Here is a 5,734-nt window from a genome sequence, read left to right as displayed (position 1 = left end):
GCGGGATGGTTAAGTAGGTTCCTCTTGCCTTGGCAGAACGAAGCAGCTGGGCATGTCTTGGGTGGTCATTTAGGTGGTCTCTCGCCCTCCCTTTCCTCTCCGTCCTTCCCATGCGTTGCTGGGCCTGCTGTTTACCGGGGGTCCCTGGGTCCTGAACTGGAGGGCTGTGTGCTGGGTGGGGGGGGTTTGCGGTCTTCTTCATGCCGGCGCCATTTTCTTGTACCCGCACTGTATTTATTACAATGCAGCTGGCGGCCATTTTCTTGTAGCCGTTCTGTTCTAATGCAATTACAGCAGGCGTCCATTTTCTTGTAGCTCACATTCTTTTTTTTTTCATAAGGCGAGTGGTGGCCATTTTGTTGTGGTTTTAGCACTGGTTTTGGACTCTAGCGCTCAAATGGCTCATCCTGTAAGGCACGATCGGCAAATCACCTCAGAGACTCCTCAGGCACACACTGTGCTGGGTGTTAGTGCGGACCGCAGTGCTGAACAGTACCCAGGTCGGGGTGGGGAGTTCCTCTCGGGTTAACTCCTCGGTCTGTGGCAGCAAGGAGGGTGGGTCTTTTATTTCAGTATACCTTGACTGGGTCCCTGAGTGGCTGTCAGGTGAGTGGTTTAGCGTCAGAGGCTGGCGCTTCTCGCCCAGAGATTCGAGTGTTGGCAACTGGTCCCCCAGCGGTGGAAGTGGTGTGTGGGCATAAGGGGGGGGGGGTAAAAAGCACCCCCCCATCATCATCATCTGGGGACATCTCGCATTCAGACTCGGACCTGGCCATGGCACAGGGCCCTTGTTATGAGGTATCGGAGGACGCGGACCAGGACTTTTCGGACAGTGAGGAGGACTCTGTGTCCGGGGAAGCGCAAGAGAAGGAGCTCTAGACGGCACTTATCACTGCGTTGCAGGAATCCCTCAAATTGGAGGATGCGACTAGGGGCATCTGCTGAGGTGCGGCTCCATTTTGGGTCCCGCAAGTCAACCCACACTGCAAAGGATTTTTCCTTGTGTTTTATTTTGATAACTTTATAGGCAAGGAATGGGAACGGCCGCAGAGGACATTTGCAGCCCCACAAGGCATGGCAGTCCATTAACCTTTTGAGGAAAGCCTTTTGAAAAAATCCCCCCCAGGTGTCTAGGTTGAACAAGTTCACTACAATTCCGGTAAAAGGGACTCCTGCATTCAAGAACCCTACTGACAAGAGGTCCAAGGTAGTGGCCCGGTTGATGTTTACAATGCTGGGGGTCAGCATTGCGACCAGTATTGGCCACGGCCCTGGTGTCACAGACTCTTACTGAGTGGGCAAAATTGTTGCACCGCGAGTTGAAGAAGCAAAAGGCTTCCCCGGCCTGTGTGGAGTTGGCTGACCAGCTGGTACATGGCCTTACGTACGTCTGTGATGCAGCTTTAGATACAGCTCCCTTGCTCTCCAGATCCTCAGTATCTGCTGTGGTACTACGTCACCTGATTTAGCTAAAATGCTGGTCCGCGGAACAGATTTCCAAGAAGGCTCTGGCAGATTTACCCTTCCAGGATGAGAGGCTATTTGGAGCCTCACTGGACGACATTATTAAGAATGCCACTGGGGGGGTAAGAGTACTTTACTCCCACAATCCAGAAAGGGTAAGGAACCATGCTGTAGACCAGGGCATTTTTGTCAGTCTGGGCCCCCATGTAAGCGTTCCCAGGCTGACAAGCTGAGGGACAAAAGCGTCCCTGGATTCGCTAGCAAGCCAAGCCTGCAACAAATCTGCGACAGCATGAAGGGTTGCCCCCGACCGACTCTCGGGTGAGGGTCGCCTCTGCTGCTCAATGGACCTCCCTGCTTTCCGACCAGTGGGTTTGCGAAGTGGTCTCATCAGGGTACAAGATAGTTTCTTTCTTGCCCACCAAACAGATTCTTTCCCTCAAACCTTCATCTTCTTCCGGCTCGTCGGAACGCCCTATTGGGGGCTGTGCAGAACCTGCTGAGGCGCGGGGTAATAGTACCTGTGCCACTGCCGGAAATGTTTCAAGGATTTTACTACAATCTGTTTGTAGTCCCGAAAAAGGACCGGGTCCGTCCAACCTGGATCTCAAGGCCCTCAATGCCTTTGTGAGGGTATGAAAATTCAGGAAGGAATCAGTTTTCTCTGTGGTCGCTGCACTCCATCTGGGGGGATTTTCTGGCATCCTTGGACATCAAGGACGCATACTTGCATGTCCCCATATATTTCTGTGATTTGCAGTAGGAGTCAGCCACTACCAATTTGTGGCTCTCCCTTTAGGCCTGGCATCGGCACCAAGGTGCTCGCTCCAATTCTGGCCTTGCTGAGATAGCGAGGAATCACTATCATGGGCTACTTGGATGACTTCCTGCTCAGCCGATTCGGGCTCAGACTTAGAGGAGGATGTGGCGATCGACAGTCAGACTCTTCAGGAATTCGTTTGGGTACTGAACCTACAGAAGTTGGTGCCGACTCAGCGCCTGGAGTACCTGGGTTTAATTCTGGACTCCTTGGAGAAGTTGCAAACTCTTCAGTCAGCGGTGAAGCTGTTGGCATCTCGCAGGTGGTCGACACTGCGCTTCTGCATGCAAGTCCTTAGTCTCACGGCGGCCACCTTTGAGGCAGTAGCGTATACTCAATTCCACACTCGTGTCTTGCAGAAGGAAATCCTGTCCAAATGGGACAAGTCTCCCTCTGCTTCACAGGGTGGAGACCCCGGTGATTCTAATTGCTCCAGATTGACCTTGGCTCCCTTGGTACGCCGACCTTGTACACCTGGTGGCCCGGGTCTGTCTGACCTGGTAATTTCCACCATGCTGAGGGCATTGAAGTCTTCTTCTAGGAAGATCTATCATCGCACGTGGAAAGCCTACATCTCCATGTGAGGAGATGGAGTGGCACCCACGGGCTTATTCGGTTCCCAGAATCCTGCTGTTTTTACAGCGTGGGGTGGATCAAAGTCTTGCTCTAAGCACCATAAAGGGGCAGCTTTTAGCCTTGGCTGTTTTCTTTCAATGTCCACTGGTGAGAACGTTTGTGCAAGGGGTTCTACATGTGGCCCCTCCAGTTCAGCCACCTCTACCCCCGTGGGATTTGAGTCTGGTGCTCTCGGCACTTCAGAAACCTTCTTTTGAGAACATCAGAGAGATTCCCCTTATCTCAGAAGGTGGCCATTACATCAGTCAGGAGGGTTTCTGAATTGGTGGCCTTGTCTTGCAAGTCCCCCTACATGATCCTCCACAAGGATAAGGCGGTGTTACACCCACAGCTTTCTTTTTTTCCAAAGGTTGTTTCGGCCTTTTAACTTAATGAGGACATAGTGCTTCCATCCCTGTGTCCTCGGCCATCGCATCCAAAAGAGGTTGCTTTACATTCCTTAGATGTTGTCCGAGCTCCTGCGAGTGTATCTCTCTGCTACGGCTCCATTCCAGGGGTCAGACTCACTGTTTGTATCAATGACTGGTTTAAAGAAGGGTCTGGCGGTCTCGTCAGCCACCATTTCTCGGGGATCAGACAGATCGTGATTCAGGCCTATGCCCTGCAGGGGCACGCACCTCCCTTTCTGGTCACGGTGCATTCAACCAGAGCGATAGGTGCATCCTGGGCCTTCCGAAATAAAGCGTCTGTCTCACAGGTGTGCAAGGTGGCGACCTGGTCATCCGTTCACACCGTCACTAAATTTTACGAGGTTCATGCAGATGCTTGCTTCGGCCACAAAGTTTTGCAGGCGGCTGTTTGAGGTTGAAACTCCTCCGTTGAGGAGCACTGTTTGTTTTTGTTGTGGTGTAGAACTGTCCAGCGCAACTTCGCCTAGAACAGACATCCAAAAGTTATAATATATATTAATATCATATACACACACACACACACACACACACACAAAATATACAATAGAAATCTGAATTTTATAAGTTAAGCCTGGTACACACGGGCCAAATATCATCTGGTTCAACAGAAACTCGCGCACAATCGGCCCATTTGTACACCAACTTTAGTCGAACAAGCATGCTGGACTACCAGCATCCGATCAGCACTGGCAGCCAATGGCCACGAGCATTAACCGTTGTGTTTCGGGGGAACACAATAGCTCAAGCAGGGACCAACATCGAATAGTACTCATTATTTTTTCTTTCCACTCATCCTGCTGGGTTGAACTAAACACAAAAAATGATGTGTACCAAGCTTTAGGTGTCCGTTTATGAAACTGTGGTCAGCGGTGATCCCAAGTATCATTGCTGATCAGTCCATTAACGGTTTGTAAAACAGATGATCAGGGGAGAACATGTTTGAACATGTTCTCCGCTGATCATCGCCACAAAAATGGCCAGTTTATGAAGCTGTAATCTCAGCACTTCACTGGCGATCCGAGTTAGAATTCAATAGCCCAGAGGTGGAGAATCTGGGAGTGAAGAGAGAATCCCGTGGGAAGGAAGATTTTTGACTTCCTTCTTCAGACCCCCCCAAGACAGTAACCATGTCCCCCTACCGTGTGTGTGTGTGGTGTGTAAATATTTTATTACTAGGTGGGCGGTCTCCTCCAGGAATGTCCATGTACTGAGCGCTGATAATTTATCACTGCTTAATAAACAGACATCTGTGTTTTGGTGAATTTCAGGTACTGTAATACCGTAAGGTCTCCCGAGATTCCAGTATCAGGAACCGTTGTCCACTGCTGGAAGCGTTTGGAGGAGTGAAGCGATCTACACCGCTTCATAAACTGGCACTCAGAGGAGAAATATTTCCTCTGTGAATGCCAGAGAATGAAGCAGTGACATTTTTTTCAGAGGCGCACTGGTCACGCAAATACCTACGGACTTCCGGTCACGCTGGTTCTCTACTGCCGAGAGGTGGAACGCACGCCGCTTTTGGCTTCCTGGAGCGTGGGACCTGTCTCTCCACAATCATTCAACGCAGACCAGCCTCAGTGCCGGGTAAAGGCACCTTTCAAAGTAAGGGGCCAATTGGCGTTGCCTGTCTTATTATGTTTTAAATAAAAGTGTTATTATTCTATGGCGATTTCTCTTCTGGTTTACTTTATGTGATGCTGGACCTGCTGCCATCGATCTATTTGGAGCCTTGATGCTATTATCCATGCCTATTTTGACCTCTTTTTAATTAAAGTGGTCAACATCTATTGGTAAGGTGCCATCCATGTGCACTTTGTCTGCAGTGATTATTTTTCTTTTATTTTGGTGGAGGTGGAAGTCTGCACTGAATTATTGGATACATCCTGCAAGTTTACTATTGTTTGGATGTTTTATTGCACATTATTGGTCACCATCTCCCCTAACAGGGAGTCTTGCACTTTGATGAACATTATATTTTATATAGTATTTATATGTAATTGTTTCCTTATTATCTCACTGTTCACCTTCTATTCCCCATTTTTTTTCCCTTTTTTTTCACTTATGATTATTGCTGGGCATATATTATTTATTTTATTATCAATTGTTGATTAATTGCTTAATTAGTTAATCTAATTATTCCTAGCGCGTCCGTTCTTCTCTCACCCATTCACGTTATTGCAATAATTTGCAATCACTTGGACTGCAGCTTAGGTTATTTATTTCAAGTTATTGAATTTATTGTATTTTTAGTTTTGGTGCGAGATTCTACCTCCCATTTTTTTCACTGCTTAACTACTTACCCCCCGGACCATATTGCTGGTCAAAGACCAGAGCACTTTTTGCGATTCGGGACTGCGACGCTTTAACTGACAATTGCGCGGTCGTGCGACGTGGCTCCCAAACA

The sequence above is a fragment of the Rana temporaria genome, chromosome 3 (assembly GCF_905171775.1).
Source record: "Rana temporaria chromosome 3, aRanTem1.1, whole genome shotgun sequence".
Taxonomy (NCBI): Eukaryota; Metazoa; Chordata; class Amphibia; order Anura; family Ranidae; genus Rana; species Rana temporaria.
The sequence above is the reverse complement of the archived record's forward strand: the minus strand, read 5'-3'. Positions refer to the sequence as shown.